Source organism: Mus pahari, chromosome X (assembly GCF_900095145.1).
Source record: "Mus pahari chromosome X, PAHARI_EIJ_v1.1, whole genome shotgun sequence".
Classification (NCBI taxonomy): Eukaryota; Metazoa; Chordata; class Mammalia; order Rodentia; family Muridae; genus Mus; species Mus pahari.
Window position 1 is genome coordinate 113,343,392 of NC_034613.1, and position 18,726 is coordinate 113,362,117.

Below are 18,726 nucleotides of genomic sequence, written 5' to 3' on the forward strand. Positions count from 1 at the left end.
TAGGTGCAACAACAATATGAACTAACCAGTACCCCCTGAGCTCGTGTCTCTAGCTGCATATGTAGCAGAAGATGGCCTATTTGGCCATCATTGGGAAGAGAGGCCCCTTGGTCTTGTAAACTTTTTATAACCCAGCACAGGGGAAGGCCAGGGCCAAGTAGTGGGAGTGGGTGGGTAGGGGAGCAGGGGCGGGGGGGTATAGGGAACTTTCGAGATAACATTTGAAATGTAAATAAAGAAAATAATAATAATAAAATTATTTTGGGAAAAAAGAAAACACTAAAAAAAGAAATGTAAATAAAGAAAATAATAAATAAATAAATAAAGATGAGGATATCATGAGTTTGCATGCAAATGGATGGAACTAGAAAATATCATCTTGAGTAAGGCAACCCAAACCCAAAAGGGCATCCACTGATGAGTGGATATTAGTCAAATAGTACAGAATACGTAGAATACAACCCACAGACTGTAGGAAGTGTAAAAAGCAGATAGGCCCAAGTGAGGATGATTCAACCCCACTTAAAAGCAGGAAGGTAATAATCATGGAAACAGAGAGAGGGAGGGAGGGACCTGGATGAGATGGAGAGGGGGAAAGGGGGATCAGGTATAGGGGAGGAACAGGAAAGAATGAGTGAGGTGGAAGGGGGCCCTCTAGAAATTACCAGAGACTCAGGAGGTGACTCTCAGGACTCAGTAGTGGTTACCTTATCCAAAATGCCCAACAACGGGGACAGAGAAATCGAAGAGTCCACCTCCAGTAGATAGGCAGGGCTATAGAATAGAAATTCAAGTGGAATTTCTGACCCAGAATTGTTCCTGTCTAAAAGAACTGCAGGGACACAAATGGAGAGGAGACAGAAGGAAAGGAGGTCCAGTGACAGGCCCAAAGTGGGATCCAGCTCAAGGGGAGACACCAAGACCTGACACTATTACTGATGCTATGATGTGCTTACAGACAGGAGCCTAGCATGGCTGTCCTCTGAGAGGCCCAACCAGCAGCTGACTGTGACAGAGGCAGATACCTACACCCAACCTTTGTATTGAAGTCGGGGACCTCTATGGTTGAATTAGGGGAAGGAGTGAAGAAGCTGAGAGAAAGACTGAAGGGAGAGCGACCCCATAGGAAGCCCTGCAGACTCAACTAACCCAGTCCCTCAGGGAGCTCACAGAGACTGAGACACCAACCAGGAGCATACAGGGCCAATGTGAGGCCCCTGACTCATGTACAGCAGATGACTGCCTGGTCTGGCCTCAGTGGGAGAAAGTGTGCTTAATCCTGAGGCAGAGTGGGGGAAGTACCATCTCAGAGGCAAGGGGAAGGAGGAATGGGATAAGGAACTGTGGGAGGGAGAACCAGGAACGGAGAGCAACGAATGAAATGGAAATAAATAAAATAAAATTTAAAAAGCAAATTGTTAGCATTTTGGTGTGCTTACTTACAAAAATAACAGTATTCTTTGTTGTCTTATTTAAGATCTTTCTATTCGATGAAATATAATTCAATTGAAATGGGCAAAGTTACTCATTTTAATGACCAGCTCTCATTTTACTCTTTATTCTGTGACAGGGTCTAACTAAGGTACCCAAGCTGGTCTTGAACTCATTGTGCAGTTCAGGGAGGACTGGAACTTGTGGTCCTCCTGCCTTAGCCTCTTGAGTAGCTAAGACTGCAGGCCTTCACCACAAGGCGAGGCTGAGGACTGTTCTTAAGTGTCACCAAACCTGTGAATGAACCCGGCATCATCAGCTCCTGCTCTGCTCTAAAATACCCCCAGCTACCAAGCTCAAGCGTGGATTTTGTCAGGATGACATTATTTGGGGTTGGGAGGAAATTTTCAAGTGTCTAACAGGACATATTTAAGCTATTCTATAGTCCAGACGTTAACAATAGCATTCTCCATCTACTGACACACACTAAGAGGCAATGAGCTGTCTGTCATGTTTAAGAACATAAGCTTTGGAACCGGAGATAGCTCAGTGGTTAAAATCACCCACTGCTCTTCCAAAGGACCCAGATTTGATTCTCAGCACCCACTTAGCGTCTTACAAGCATCTATAACTTCAGTTCCAGGAGATCCAATGACCTCTTCTTACCTCCATGGGCATCAAGCATAGCCGTGGTACACATACTTAGATGTAGCCAAAATGGTTATGCACATAAAATAAACAAATCTAAATTTTTAAAAAAGAAAATTTTAAAGGTGGGGTGACATTAGGTTAAAGGTAGAGAAAAAAACCTTCAAGGGAAAAAAATAAACAGCTACAAGAGAAAACTCCAAAAACCTGCCAGAGGTCAGGACTTTCTGCACAGGACACGAGATACTTAGGAAATACAGATAATGGTTGATGAATTGAAGCTCAGGAAACTAAAAAGATATGCGCACGCACACACACACACACACACACACACACACACACCTCAAAAGCAAAATAGAGAGGCAGCCTACAGATAGTGAGAAAACCTTTGTTAACCACACATCTGGCAAAGGATTGATAACTAGAACACACAGAGAACTAAAACAAACAAACAAACAAATAAGAAAACAAATGTCAATCAAAACTACTTTGTTTCCAGGCAATGGTCGCACATGATTTTAATCTCAGCACTGGAGAGACAGAGGCAAGCAGATCTCTGAGATTTCGAGGCCAGCCTGGACTACAGAGTAAGTTCCAGGACAACCAGGGGTATGCAGAGAAACCCTGTCTTGAAAAACCAAAACAAACAAACAAACAAAAAAACAACACAAAACCTACTTTGTGATTCTAGCTCACCCTGGTTAGAATAGCTATCATTAAGAAAACAAATGGCAGCAAATGTTAACAAGAATGGGAGAAATGGAAACCTTTATTCATAGTTGATGGGAGTGTATACTGTTGAGGTTACTATGGAAATCAGTGTGCAAGTTTATCGAAACACTAAAAGCAAAGCTACCATAAGACTGAGCTCTTCCACTTCTGGGTACATACCCAAATGACTTTGAAACCTACCATAAAGATATCTGTGCATCCGTGCTGATTGATGCTATAGTCAAAACAGTGAGGATGAAACCCACCTACACACCCAAAACTGATGGATAAGGAACATGTGTTACATATACACAATTGAATGTTATTAGCCATAAAAATGAAATGTGTTCTCCTGTAACCAGCAAGCCTTCCAGTAGAGGGACTGGGATACCAAGGCAGCCATAAAACCTCTGACCCACAAGTTTTCACATGGCATGAAAGCTGAGGTGGGGGAGTACCGAAGGTGGAAGGGTTCACGCAGGGACAGGATGAAGAGAGATAAAGGGGGCAATCAAAATAAGGGTGTATGAAAATCCCACAAGGAAGTCTGCTAGTTAGTAGGCGAATTTAATCTCTAAAGATTTGAATAGGGTCTGGAGAGATGGCTCAGTGGTTAAGAGCACTTGTTGCTCTTAAAGAGAACCTGTGTTTGGTTCCCAACACCCACATGGTGACTTACACTTGTTACTCCAGGTCCAGAGGACCCAACACATGCTTCTGGCCTCCATAGGCACAAGGCCCACATGTGGTGCATAGACATACATTCAGACAAGCACACATACACATAAAATAAAAACAAATACATATATTTTTTAAATGTTAATAGGCACCAGATGTGGTGGCGCATGCCTTTGATCCCAGCACTTGGGAGGCAATGGCAAGAGGACCTCTAGAGGCCAGCCTGGTCTACAAAGCTAGTCCAAGATAGCCAGGACTATTATACAGAGAAACCTGTGAATAGGGGCTGAAGAGATGGCTCAGCAGTTAATAACACTGACTGCTCTTCCAGAGTTTCTGAGTTCAATTCCCAGCAACCACATGGTGGCTCACAGCCATCTGTAATGGGATCAGATGTCCTCTTCTGGTATGTCTGAAGAGCAATGGTGAATACATAAAATAAAAAATTAAAATAAAACGGTAATAGGCTCCAAACCCATATTCTACTCCAGATTCTACTTCTCCCTAGCTGTGTTTGGACAGGTTAGTTAAGCACAATGAATATCTCATCACCACCTATAAAACAGAACTAATAATGCCTACCTTTCAGGGCTGTAGTAAGAATGAAATAAGCTTATACTATGCATCCTACAGTAGGTGTTCAAGTGCCCTTCCTTACACCATGACTCAAAATGTGCCACTTGGGTCACTTGGCTTCTTTGTGTCTAGATGTCTACAACCTACCAACCAGGGAGGAAGGTATTTCGAGCCTAAATACACTTATATGAGAAGTTTAAAAAAAAAAAGCCACCCACACACAACCTCTGACCCACTGAGTGAGTGCCCTCTGGAGCATAGAGGCTATGGCCTGACAAGACACTGGCCTGACGAGACACAACTGTTAGTACTACCAAACTTGTGTGCCAGAGGATCATCAGGGTGAGAGAAGTGTATGTGCTGGATATAGAAAAACCCAAGGCCACCGAGAAGAAATTAGGGAAGAAATAGGAGGTAACGCATCAAGAATGAAGGCTGAGGGTGTCGTGCTGTAAGCAGAGCACTTGCCCAACGTAGAAGAAGCCGGGGTTCCAGCCTCAGCACCAGACATGGCGTGCACACCTATAACTCCAGCCTTTGCCCTCAGGACTCAGAGGAAGGAGAATCAAATGTTCAAAGTCAGGCCAGCCAGGGCTACACAGTGACAAAAAAAAAGTAAATAAAAAACACAATTTCAGAGTACTTATGAAAAGGAAAAGACTGGGCATGGTGGCTCGTGCTTGTAATTAAACATGCCATTAAAACACGCCCTTCAAAATAACAACAATTAAAACAAACATATGGGCTCCTGCCTTTTCAACATGTGGAGCAGAGAATCACTTATTGTACTTGGTAATCTCCGGAGCTAAATACACTTCGAAGGGCAAGACACTAACCCCAATGAAGGTAAGTTATATTTTCTTTGTTTAGGACTCTTTGTGATTAGTTAGGACAACTAATCGCAGGGGGGAGACTAATTTGTTCTTGTAGGGTTTTTTCTGTTTTAAATATGAATGAATGTGTGTGTGTGTGTGTGTGTGTGTGTGTGAGAGAGAGAGAGAGAGAGAGAGAGAGAGAGAGAGAGGGATAGAGAGCTCCATTCCTCCCTCAGGATTAATCGCTGACTAGAAAATCCAAGTGTTTCTGGCAACCACCTATAGTTAGTGTTTCCTTTCCCCGAGCTTCAGTTGATAATCAGCGTCCAGTGCTCAGAAGGTCGAGTCAGAGACAATCTGAAAGTTCTAAGCTTCAGAGAGCTGAACATTCCTTGGAGCAAACTTTTCAGCCACCCGTAGGTAGGAACTCCGATTACCTGCCTTTTCATTGGCTGGAAACCAGCCAGGGTTTTTTGACTAAAGCTGGGAGGAAAATGAATTCACCAATGTGTCCCACTGCAGACCACATGCAGTCATGCCCATACTCCAGCAAAGAGGCCTCCAATCGCTCCTTTGAACAAGTCTGTCCCACAATTGTCCCTAAGGTGGGGGTTGTAATGGTTTGCTTCAATTGTCAAGGCTATAGGTGGGCGGGAAGGGGGTGGAAGGCAGGGGTGGGGGGTGAGTATCTAGGGAGGGATGGTCTAAATAGGTGACACTCAACCTTCCTAATGCTGCGACCCTTTAGCACAGTTCCTCATGTTTTGGTGACCCCCAACCATAAAATTCTTTTCGTTGCTACTTCATAACTGTAATTTTGCTACTGTTATAAATCTGAATGTAAATATCTGACCTAAATCTGAAGGTAAATATCTGATATTCAGGATGGTCGACTCGATGGTCCTTTAACTCCCAAAGGGGTTGCTACACTTAAAGGTTGAGAATCACTGGTTTGGATCAAGTTTGCCTGTATATAGCATGGGAGGAGTTTGTCTTGGTTAAATTAATTGTGGTGGAAAAGCCCGGCCTCTGGGTCCTATTTCTGGGTTTCAGTCCTGAACTGCAGAACACTGGGAAAACCATGCTGAGTAGGAATTATGTATACACTCATTCTCCCTGTACCTTTGGCTGTGACTGCTTCAAGTTCCTGTCTTGACTTTTTCGTGACGAATTGCTGGGAGCTGCCATTTGAAGCCTAATAAACCTTTTCTCCCTTAAAGCTGGTTTTGCCAGGGCATTGTACCACAGCAATAGGAAATGTAACTGAGTTAGCAAACAGATGCCAGGACAAGCCAACAAAACGCCACAAAATGTAGGCAGGTGGCAGGGCTGCCCTAGAGAGGAGAGGGGGAGGGAGACTGCGATGGCTGGCCGCGACCTTCAAAGTCACCCTGGGTGACATCCCCCGTGCCCCGCCCCCCCCTGCCTCCTCCGTGTCCTAAACACTCACCACTCCGGGGTTTCCAGGCTACTTACCCGGGACTCCCTAGGAGTCACTAAGGCCTTAGACCAACGTGCAGTGGCAAACTAAAATGCCAGTGGTTGGCGCGAAGGGGTCGCAGGGTCCAGTCACTTCCTGGTGCGCGGCGCTCCAGCCCGCCTGCTCCGGCTGGCTCCTCCCAGTGCTGCGGGGCTCCTCCTCCCGCAGACACGCAGCCCAGTCTGGCCAACTCTACCGGAGCCTTTCCCAGGAAGTGCTCCTGTCTCAGCCGCCTGCTGAACTTTTACCTGCCAAGTTCCTTTTTGAGATCCCACCAACCACCGCTCTTTTCTCCTTATCAAACAGGGATCTGGATAAGCCAAGGAAGAAAATCTGAAGAAATTCATATCGCAGCATGCTACACATGAACTCTTTCAAACCAAAAATTATTTTTCTGTTCTTAATTTTTAATTACACTTATTTATTTAGCTCACGCGTGCCATCACCTATGTGTGGAGCTCAGAGGAACAACGACATGCTAAAGTCATGTCTCTTTCTATCAGGCAGAGATCTCTGGGATTAAACTCAGTCAGTTCATCCTGTTTGGCAGCAATCTCTTTTACCAGCTCTTTTACCGGGAGAATTTTTCCGACATTCCTTTCCCCTCTATCTTATGTAGCACTGGGAAAATGTTTTGCCTTGTATGGGTTTTGGTGGCTTTGTTTGCTTGCTCTTTGTTGTTGCTGGGGTTTTCTTTGGTTTCGTTTGGGGCTCGTGCAGCATAGGCTGGACTTGAACTCTTGAAGGCAGACATTTTTCCCTTTTCATTTATTTATTGACAAATGGAAAGTTTTAATTTGTATTCCTCTCTCATGTATTACATCCCAACTACAGTTTCCCCTTCCTCCCTTCCCTGACTCTCTCTTACACACATACATGCCTCCCCTCTCTCCCAAATTCATCCCCCTCCATCTCCTCTCAGAAAAGAGCAGTCCTCCCAGAGACAGGGTATAACAAGCTACAATAAGACCCGGGCACATACCACCCCATCAGGACTGGATGAAGCAACCCAGTAGGGGGAAAGGGGTCCCACAAGTGAGAATCAGCAAGGGCCTCAGCTCGCAGCATTAGGATTCCCACAAGAACACCGAGCTACTCAGCCACACCCTGCCCAGCTCCCATGAGGTCCTATCAGTTGACTGCTGAGCCCTGTGAGCCCTGTGTTCCTGATATCTCTGACCCCTCTGGCTCCTACAGTCCCGCCCCCCATTCAAGCAGGACAAACTAGGTCGAAAGGTTTTGTGGCTGGGTTGGTGTCTCCCCCTCCCTCCACTTGAGGCCTTGCCTGGTTACAAAAGGTGGCCAGTTCAGGCTCTGTTGAACTTAAACCCCTAATCTTCCTGCTTCTGTTTTCCAAGTGTTGAAATGAAAAACCTTCTCCCTGTGCATTTGGCTAGTTTTTATGCTTGTGTAATTGATCTTAAATTGGAAGTCCTTTTTAGTTGGTGTTCCAATTCATTCAAAGCATTGCATGCTTATTGTGTATAAGACTATATATTAGTCCCAGGGTAGGAATGAAACAAAGCCCAGTGCCTGAAATAATAGCAAATACTGAGTCAGGCCAACTAGAGTGGTGACTCAGGCCTCTAATACAGGAGGTTGAAGTGGAAGGGTAAGATCATCCTGGCCTATGGGGTGAATCCCAGGTCAACCCAAACTACAGAGAACAGCTTTGGCTCAAAAACAAACAAAACAAGAATAGCAAAAACCAGGACTAGACTGTATCTCAGGGTGCTGGCTAGCATGTACAAGGCCCTGGGGTTCCTCTCCAGCTCATATAAACTGGGTGTAGTAGCTCACACTTGTAATCCCAACACTCAGGAATCAGAAGTAAAACAAACAGGAGTTCAAGGTTATAGTGAGTTCAAGGCCTGCCTGGGCTACAAGAGACCCTGTCGCATGAAAACATTATACTCTGGGTCAGTGAGGACCTCTGAGCCTGCTGAACTGGAATTCAATCCCTGAAGCCCACATGGGAAAGGAGAGAACTAACTCCCAAAAGCTGTCCTCTGACTTATACATAAGCACTGTGGCACGAATGCCCACCCCCTGTACACACAGACAGAGTAAATAAGGATAAAATACAAATTTTAAATGGTACTTAACATAGCAAACATTCAATAAAGACTATCTGTAAAAACAAATGGACCACACTGACTCTTCAAAGCTATGTGCATTTAGCTGCTCCATACCCGATCTGAATCATAGCTGTATCTGCCTCCTGTGATTGTGAAGAAGATTAAATAAGTTAATGCTGCGAAAGTTAAACAAAAAAAGCATATAATAAATGTCAGCTATTAGCATTCAAAAAATTTTAGGGAGTTGGAGAGATGTCCAAGTGACTAAGAGCACTGCCTGCTCTTCCAGAGGACCTGGGTTCAGTTCCCAGTCCCGTTCCAGGAGAGCCAACACTCTTTTCTGAACTTTGAGGGCTCTGAGCACACATACTGCGCACATATATACATACAGGCAAAAAAGCTTATACACATAAGATAAGTAATTTTAAAATAAATAAATACAAACAGAAGCTGGAGAGACGGCTCAGTAGTTAAAAATACTTGTTGCTCTTGAGATGACCTGGGTTCAAATTCCAACATCTATATGGTGGCTCACAACTTTCTGTAACTCACATAGAGTACATTTATACAATATCAAATAAAGCTAACCCTAGCAAAAAAAAAAAAAAAAAAAANAGAANCAAAGAAACAAACAAAAAACAATAGCCAGGTTTGGCAGTACACCCCTTTAGCGCTAGCACCCGGGAGGCATAATCAGGTGGATCGCTGTGAGTTTGAGACCTCCTGGCCTATATAGTGAGTTCCAAGACACCCAGGGCTACACAGTGAGACCTTGTTTCAAAACAAAACATAATACAAACAAAAAATTTTAGGGACTGAAGATTTAACTCAGAGGAAGATTGTTTTTAATTTGATACTCAGCTTAATATTAGTAATAATATGCATATAGTATACACTATTGGTACACATTGTGTACATATATGTATGTGTACATACATGTGTGTGCATATATACACATACGTAGGTACATGCGTGTACATGTGTACAATAATGTACATTTAGTATACACACAAAATGCATTTATAGCTACTTTGTTGAAAGAGACCTTTGACTTCTTATTAAGCCTCAAGCAGTGAATCTGTGACCACCCTAACTGCTCTAAAGGCAAAAAAATCCAAGAACAAACCACTGCTCCTGTGGGGCTCGAGCCCTGTGGTGCTAGCAGCTAAAAGCAAGCCAGAGGGCTCACCTTTGCTCCTCCTGTTCCTCCTCTCCAGTACCCTCCTCTGTGCATCGCCAGCCTACCCCTAACCCTACCTCCTAAACTTTCCCGTTTCTTTCCCTCGTCCTCCCACACATTCGTCCCTCCTCATCCTGGTGTTCTCTGGAGTGCTGTGCACAGAGCTAGGTGCCCAGAAGAGCTCAATAAATAGTTGATGAGCCAAATCTCACCACCTTGCCTACTGCAAGAGAAAAGGCATTTCTTTCAGTGTCCCCACCTACTCTGCACATCCAAGCAAACTCATTTAAAGCACTTCTGTCCTTCAGGGAGACAGAGCCCTGAAGGGTAAAGAGAGAAAAGAGATTAAGGAAGCTAAAATGAAATTATTTAACCATTAACCCCTTTATATTTATTTAATCCAATAAAACGTGCTCTTCTAGGAAAAGGGAAACCATTACATTTGTAAGAGGAAAAAGAAATATCTCATATTATAGTAAAGGTTAGACTCTTCAAGCAGAAAATCTGTAAGTGGGCCTGTCATAGGTGATAAGCAGTTTGGTTGAATTAGATAAACACTGGAACCAAGATAACCTTTCTGCTTAACCTTGTTATCAGCAAACAAAATCACAACAAAACGAAATATCTAGAAATTTGTCAAACCTTCTTAATTTGGTGCAAGGAAAAATATGAGAGAAGCTACAGAATTCCTTCTAAGAACGACCATGTATTGGGGGCTGGAGAGACAGTTCAGTGGTCCACACTGCTCTGGCAGAAGATTCCAGTTCAGGTCCCAGCACTCACACCTGGCAGCTCACAACTGCCAGAAATTCCAGTTCCAGAGGATCTGATGTCCTGTGACCTCCATGAGCACCTGTATACACATGATCTATATAAATTCACACAGACGCATATGTATACACATGATGATAAATAGATAGATAGATAGATAGATAGATAGATAGATAGATAGATAGATAGATAGAGATAGATGTATATATGTGTATGTATATGTGTATATATACATATATATATAATATGTATTAAAATAATTTGACACAGCTGGCTTAGTTCTATTAAACAACACTTCCTTATGCCTAGAACTATGATAGAGGCTGGGAGGGATAAGTTATACATACCATGCCCCTGAAGATTGAATTTGAGGGGAAGACAAGATTCACTGAGCTAAAATCCATAGCAGTCAGGGCATCGGTAGTTCTAGGAAGGCAACTATCATTTTAGAAGTCAGGAAAGGAAAAGGATGCGAGAACTGGGTGGACTATCTAGGCTCTGTATCCTCTGGGGATGTTCAAGGCTTCAGTATGACAACCATGAGAACAGGAATGAACAATTCAAGGCTCATCACTATGCAGGCCTGGCTAGATGGGAAATTGCTGACACAGTCATGACACAGATTGACCCCAGAAGACAGTTGAAGGTCTAGAATGATGCCTTGGGGAGTTTGAGATGATCTTGCAACAACAGGAAGCTAATGTAGAGAGTTTTCCTGAGACATCTCCACAAGAGAACTCCAGCAGCCATCCATAGGATGGATTGTAGCATGTAGTGACCTAGAAGCTGAAGGAAATTGACACAGCCATTAAGCCGACTATACTACATACTGTAATAGTTTCTAAAAATATTATCAGGGCCATTATGTACCACAATTAGCTGAAGTGATTGAAACAAATGTGGATTTGTGATCCCTATCCACATTTGTCAAAGTGCAATCTATCAGGGATTCCTAGGGATTGTAACAATTCTCTCGCGTGACACACATATTAAAATATGATTCTAGTAGTCAAGAGAGAGGGGTCAGTGGACAACGGGTTTGCCATGTGGGTATGAAGACTGAAAGTTGGATACCCAGAGTCCATGTTAAAAAACATGATTCAGGTGAGTGTGATAGCAGCCCTTGGGGGGCAGAGACAGACGGTCCTCAAGGCAAACTGGGTAGCTATACTAGCAAGATGGGCAAGAAATCCTCCCAGAGGAAGAGTAACCTAGCCTCCACACACATGCATGCATACATAGGTGAACCCATACAAAAATTTGCCCACATACCATATATCTACATACATCAAGGGGAAAACTTTTTTTGTTTGTTTGTTTTTGTTTTTGTTTTTCGAGACAGGGTTTCTCTGTATAGACCTGGCTGTCCTGGAACTCACTTTGTAGACCAGGCTGGCCTCAAACTCAGAAATCTGCCTGCCTCTGCCTCCCAAGTGCTGGGATTAAAGGCGTGCGCCACCTCCTCCCAGCTGTGAAAACATTGTAAAAAATTGAGCCCCACCATATACCAGATAAAAATTTCATATGAATGTATTGAACTCAAAAAAGAAAATTAAACCAGCCAAGCACAATGGCTTGCAATCCCAATACTTAGAGGCTGAGACGAGATTGAAACTTCAAGGCCATTCTTGGCTACATAGAGAGTTGGAGATCACCCTGGGATACATGAGGCCATTTATAATTTTATATACTCTTCCCCAGGTACTGAGAAGATGGCTCAATGGGTACAAGCATTAGCCGTCAAGAATTACAACCTGAGTTTGAGCCTTAAGGACCCACAGAGTGAAGAACGAGAACTCACTTGTGCAAGTTGTCTTCCGACTTTCACACATGTGCTGTGGAACACACAAACAGAGACACAATCTAAGTAAATGTAATAAAAATAAATAGATCGAGGAGCTGGAGATAAGGCTCAGCAATTTAAGAGCAATGGCCGATTTTGCAGAGAACCTGGATTCAATCGTCAGCACCCACATGCTCCAGTTCTAGGGGTTCTAATAGCCTCTTTATGACCTTCTCAGGCATGGCATACACTTGGTGCACACACATACATGCAGGCAAAACATTCAAACTCATAAAAGAAAAGAGAATGCACTGGAACAGGAGCTAAAGAGATGCCCCATGGTTAAGAGCAGTTGCTGTAGCTAATCTGAATTTAGTTCTCAGCACTGGGAGTTCTCAGTACTGGGAGTTCCACAACCGTCTGTATTCCAGTTCCAGGGGATCTGATGTCCTCTTCTGGCTTCTGTTGATATCCACACTCACCTGACATTCACATAGGTCATACTCATACACATAAATTTAAAAACTAGAATACATGTTTTTAAATGTACTAGAGCAAAGACTGAAAGGAAGTACATGGGAATGTTCACAGTGGCACCTCTGGATAGTGGGCTTGGGGGTTGTGGTTGTCTGAAGAGGAATCACCCCCATAGGCTCATAGATTTGTGTGCTTAGTCACCCAGGAGTGGCACTACTTAAGAAGGATTAGGATGTATGGCTTTGTTAGATAAATTGTGTCACTGGAGCTGTGGGCTTTGAGGTTTCAAAACCCAAGCCAGGCCCTGTTTCTGTTTCTCTCCCTCTCCTATTCCCTCTCCTATTCCCTCTCCCTCTCTCCTTTTCTCCCTCTCTCCCTCTTTCCCTCTCTCCCCTCTTCCCTCTCCCATTCCCTCTCTCTCTCTCTCATTCCCTCTCTATTTCCCTCTCTCCCTCCCACCTTTCTCGATTAGGGTATAACTGTCAGCTATTGATCCAACACTTGCATGAAAACCACCATGCTCCCTACCACGATGATAGTTGGCCAAACTTCTGAAACTATAAGCAAGCCTCCGATTAAATGCATTCTCTTATATAATTACCCTGGTCATGGTGTCTCTTCACAGCAATAGAACAGTGACTAGGATTGGGGTTACATTAATTACTTTTCTATTGCTGTGATGAAACATCATGACTTAGGCAACTTAGAGAAGAAAGCTTTTATTTGGGCTTATGGTTCCAAAGGGTTAGGGTCCATAATGGCAGCAAGTAACATACATGGCAACAGGTGGTAGACAGGGCAGCTGGAACTGAGAGCTCACATCACAAACAAGCAGGAAGCAGAGGGAAAAAACTGAGAATGGCATGTGGCTTTTGAAACATTAAATTTTGCCCCAATAACACACTTCTACCACCAAGGCCATACTTCCTAAATCTACCCAAACAGTGCCCACAACTGGAACCAAGGATTCAAATGCTTGAGACTATAGAGGATATCTCATTTAAATTGCCAATAAATTATCTCCTAAAAATTGCCTTGGTCATGCTATTTTATCTTAGTCATGAAAAAGGAACTAACATGGGTGCCGTTCATCTGTTTACTGCATTTCCATTTCTGTACATCTCACTTTTTCGGCAGTAGACATGTAAGATAAAGATACAATAAAGAATAGAGATAAAGAAAGAAAGATACAGTTGTGGAATCTTGGAGAAGCGCCTTGAGAACAAAATTTTGTCAGTCAATATAGAAAAGAGTAGACTCTGGAAAACTAACTTGTTACACAAATTTATAAGAGACTGGCTTGCAAGCCAAATCTCAGTGAGGAATACCACTTCTAGTAACAGAAATATTCTTACCTATAAATTAGGGTCATTCCTATGACTATTAATGCACCAGGGAGACTAAACTAGTAATCAGAAAGTCAACCATCATTTGAACAGATAGAGCACAAAGGTTTTTCTTTGTTTTATTTTATTTATTTTTATGTATTCACTTTACATCCTGCTCACTGCCCTACCTCCTGGCCACAATTCTCTCCCACAATCCTTCTACCTCTCCCATCCCCTTCTTCTCTGAGAGGGTGGAGCCTCCGCCCTGGGTATCCACCTACCCTGGCACTTTAAGTCTCTGACAGACAAGACAGCCCAGCTAGAAGAACATATCCCATCGACAGGCAACAGCTTTTGGGATAGCCCCCTCTCCAGTTGTTCAGGACCCACATGAAGACCAAGCTGCACATCAGCTACAGATGTGCAGGGAGGTCTAGATCCAGCCGGTGTATGTTCTTTGGTTGGTAGTTTAGTCTCTGAGAGCCCCAAGGGTCCAGGTTAGTTGACTCTGTTGGTCTTCCTGTGGAGTCCCTGCCCTCTTTGGGGCCCCTCAATCCATCCCCCAGCAATTCCATAAGAGCATCCAGGGAGCTCTTGCATTAGGTTATTTATAACAAGTTGACCAGCCTGGTGTTCCTGCGACTTTAAAAGTTCCTCATAAACACTGACTCTCCAATGTTCTTTTTCTTCAGACACCTCTAACTAGTTTCTAGAATCTTCTGTCATTACAATATTACCTGCCTCCTATCCTCATTATGCGTCACTGTTTCCAAGGTAACAGCTCATCTTACATGAATTACATTGTAGGCTGGTAGCTCCCAGGTGAGATGTTGGGAAGCATCTTAATCTCATCTTCAGTCTGTCTACAAATTATATTTACCGGGGAGTTGCTTCTGGGAAGAGTCACAGATGGCTGATTTCATCCACTGTAAGCTACCTTAAAAAAAATTTTTTTTCAGTTGAGGAATCTATCATTTCCTGATTTCTTTGTCTAGTCTTTTTTTTTTCTAAAGTAGATTTCTTGGGCTTAGAGATACACATTAAATTGGGGTCCCTTTGGCTCTCTCATAAATAGCAAGGGGTTTTAATGAGAGCACATGGGAGGATGATACTGCCCCTCAGCAAAATAAAGAGTTCAGAAAGGAAATCTTTTAAAAGAGAAAAAAGATAATGGAATCTGGAGAGAGGGGCTAGCAGACGCGTATATAACAAGTTAACATAATACAAAAGCTCTTACATTTTGTGTAGGAGGAATTACCCTGGAAACTGTCGCCCAACTAACTAGCTCCTTTATTCTTCTAGTTTCTAGGGCAACACAGATATTTACTATACTACATTTACAAGGCTGGTGTTCATTTTCTCACCTCCTAGGGTCTCAACCCTTTGCTTTTTTTAAGCGTGCTAAAATTTGCAATTCAATGTTCCCCACATTCCAGCACTGACAGCTCATCCCTCACAGCTAGATGGAGAGAAATGACCAAGGACCATGGATCCCACGCTCTGCCCCACTCCGGCACACTATCAGTACAAGTATCTCAGTCTTAGGCCTGGGACTTAGCAACAAAGACACAAATCCTCCACCTACCCTGAGGCTGTTATTTTCTGTTCTCTCCAAATCGCTGCTGTCCTCAGCAAACCGGTAATAAAGACACTAGCTTCTCTTCTCCTTCCTGATGATGCGCTCCTCCAGTTCTTTCAAGTGTCATTGTTAGTTTGCCAGGGATGACAAGACTACCCTCAGTGCTTGTATGTCCCACAATTCTATGAAGATACTGGTAGGTGAGAAGAAGTTGGTCCCACTCTTCCAGCTGAGTTATGAACGCGTCCTATGTAGCTTCTAAACGTTCGGAGAAACTAGAAGTATAAAGAAGCTAGTTAGTTGGACAGAAGTTTCCAGGGTAAAAAGTTGCTAGGGTCTCATGTAGCCCAGACTGACTTTGAATTCTTCATGTAGATGAGAATGACTGTGATCTTCCAGTCTTCCCTCTTCCATTTTCCCAGTATTGTGCTTAGGGGTGTACACGGTCATACCTAGCTGTGGATTAATTTTACTTATTTATTTTTGAGATGAGGGCTTACCATTGCAGATGCAGTTGGCCTGGTACTCGACATGTAGACCAGGCCAGCTTTAAACTCACAGATATCTGCCCATCTCTGCCTTTGGAGTGCTGACACTATGCCCCATCGCACCCAGATTTTAAGCTTGCTTGTTTGTTTCCTGGATTTCTAATTTGGACATTTTCAACCCTATAAGAACCCAATCCTTTGGACATGAAAATGATCATCTGTAACAGCCCTTGTAACAAGGGATACCCAGCATTTATTGGACAATAACTTTGGGCCACACAGTATCCTAAGGGCCCCATGAGAAGCCGCCCAATTTACAAGGCAGAACATTGATAGCTGTATTTTACATACAAGGTAACTGACATATACAGAGGAATAAATAACTTATCCAAGATCACACAGTAAGTGACAGAAGTGACAGAAGTAGAGTCAGCTGTCACATACCCATTATCCCACTTCAGTTCTTGAATTTTAACCAATGATCTTCAAACTCTGGTTTGGTTTGCATCAGCATTCCCAGGAAGGTTCTTTAAAATTCAGACTGCTAGTGCCTGTCTATAATCCCAGCACTTCCGAAGCAGGATGGTCACCAAAAATTTGCAGTTTAAGGTCATTGTAGGCCTTATCTCATTATACACACACACACACACACACAGTAGGCTTTATCTCACTATATATATATATATATACAGGGGTCAGAAAAGTGCTTATCTTGCAAGCATGAAGACCTGAGTTTGACACCCAGAAGTCACTTTTTAAAAAAACACCAGGGGCTGGCTCAGCAGGTAAGAGCACTGACTGCTCTTCTAAAGGCCCTGAGTTCAAATCCCAGCAACCACATGGTGGCTCACAACCACCCATAATGAGATCTGACACCCTCTTCTAGTGTGTCTGAAGTCAGCTACAGTGTACTTATATATAATAATAAATAAGTCTTTTAAAAAACACCAGGCATTTTTGCAGTCCCTGCCTGCCTGCTCCTGTCCTACCAGGTCTCCGCCCACCCTGCCCCTCTTTCCTCCGGCTCTCTGCTCCTCCAGTTTGCCTGGTGATCTATTTTGTTTCCTTTTGTGTTCCTTTTTCTGTTTTGAGTGTCTTTCTTTGTAGGTTTCTGTAGCCGGAAGATCTCCCTCCCAGCGGCTCCAATGTAAATTCCCCTTACCCTTGGGGAAATGCACTACTTTGTTTTGGGGAGTTTGGGGGTGTTTTTGTTTTTCAGGTGTTTTTGTTTTGTTTTATTTTTTCTTTTCCTTTTTTCCCCTTTTATTTGGAGGGAATGGGAGGAAGTGGAAACAGGGTGGTGGGGGGTGGCTTTTGTTTATTTTTTTAACTCATTTCCAGGGGATGGGATTTTTTTAAATAATGTGTCATGAATAAAGTTGTTATATGAAAAAAAAACACCAGGCATAATGATGGCCTTGGTAGCACACATCTTCAGTCCAAGCATTCAGGAGGCAAGAGGCAGGTCAATCTCTGTGAGTTTAAGGCCAATCTGATCTACACAGCAAGTTCAGGCCAACCACATAGTGAGACCTTGCCTCAAAAAATAGGCATGGTGATGCCATTTGCAATCCCAGTACTGGGTAGGTGGATCCCTGGTACTGCCATGCTTGCCTAGATCGCATGTCAAGTTCCAGGCCAATGATATTAATATATATATATATATATATATATATATATATATATATATATATATATATGATGGTGGGTGCCTGAGAAACAACAGTTTGAGATTGACTTCTGGCTCTCACATACATGTGCACACACAATGCATGCATGAACACAAACACACATACAACAACAACTAAACAAAAACTGCTACTCAAGTGTAGAGGTTCCCATCTCCAAATGAAGTCAGCCTAAGAATTTGCATTTCAAGCAAGTTTTCAGGTGATGTGAAAGTAGCCAGACATGAGGAGCACATTTGGAAGACCTCTGTTTTGTATACTGTACTTCATGTTCTCCCATGAAGGGCAAATGAACCTATCATCATATGACATATGATGCTAAGACACTCATGTGACTCTTCTTTGTGCTCTACACTCAGTGTTCAGGGGTCTCAGAAAACTCATATTTCTCTCTGTCTTCCAAACAACTAGAAAGTGGTGAGCTATTCCACCCTGAAAGGAAACACAGTGCATAGCCTGTGCTCACAGAACACAACATTTGAGAAAAGAGCTGGCCATATGCTGGGCTAGGCATATGACTTAGTCCTCACTGCTACTAAATGCTGCTATCTAGACAGTACACTCTATCCTCTTTGAAGTCACTCAAAGAGTTAACACTGAAGAGCAGTGTTTGCCAAGCATAGCTACCTGTCAGCTCAGGATTTAATACAGCTGACACATCGGCCTGATTCTGTGGAGGGTCTCGATTAGCACTACCTTGGGAAGCTGAGGAAAGGGCCATTACTGTGCAAGCTCTCCTTGGAGCCGTTGTTCACACCTACCTTGTAAAGGATCTACATTGCCTACAGCAGACAGGCAGAAGCATGAGTTAAATATTTCACTGAGACACAGCTGTGGTTTCAGGCAACAAAGCAAGCCACACTTGGCTGCACAATAAGACACTGTTAAGTTCTTGAAAACTACCAATACTCAATTACAACCATGTCTCTGTGGATGGTGTATGTTTGTATGTGTGTGTGTATGTATATATATATATATATATATATATATATATATATATATATATATATATATA

The 18,726-nt window shown here is 43.1% G+C and overlaps 1 protein-coding gene across 3 annotated transcripts in view; it reads right to left on the bottom strand.

Annotated features, from left to right (window-relative positions):
- Window positions 1-6,478, bottom strand: part of Trmt2b (tRNA methyltransferase 2 homolog B) — a 54,124-nt gene extending 47,646 nt beyond the window's left edge. For 2 of the 3 annotated variants that reach the window (XM_029534454.1, XM_021188412.1), the window contains exon 1: window positions 6,336-6,478. The gene's annotated coding sequence lies outside the window, so the exon portion shown is untranslated. The remainder of the gene's footprint in view (window positions 1-6,335) is intronic. The other variant, XM_021188410.2, reaches the window with a different exon arrangement.
- Between the last annotated feature and the right edge of the window lie 12,248 nt (window positions 6,479-18,726).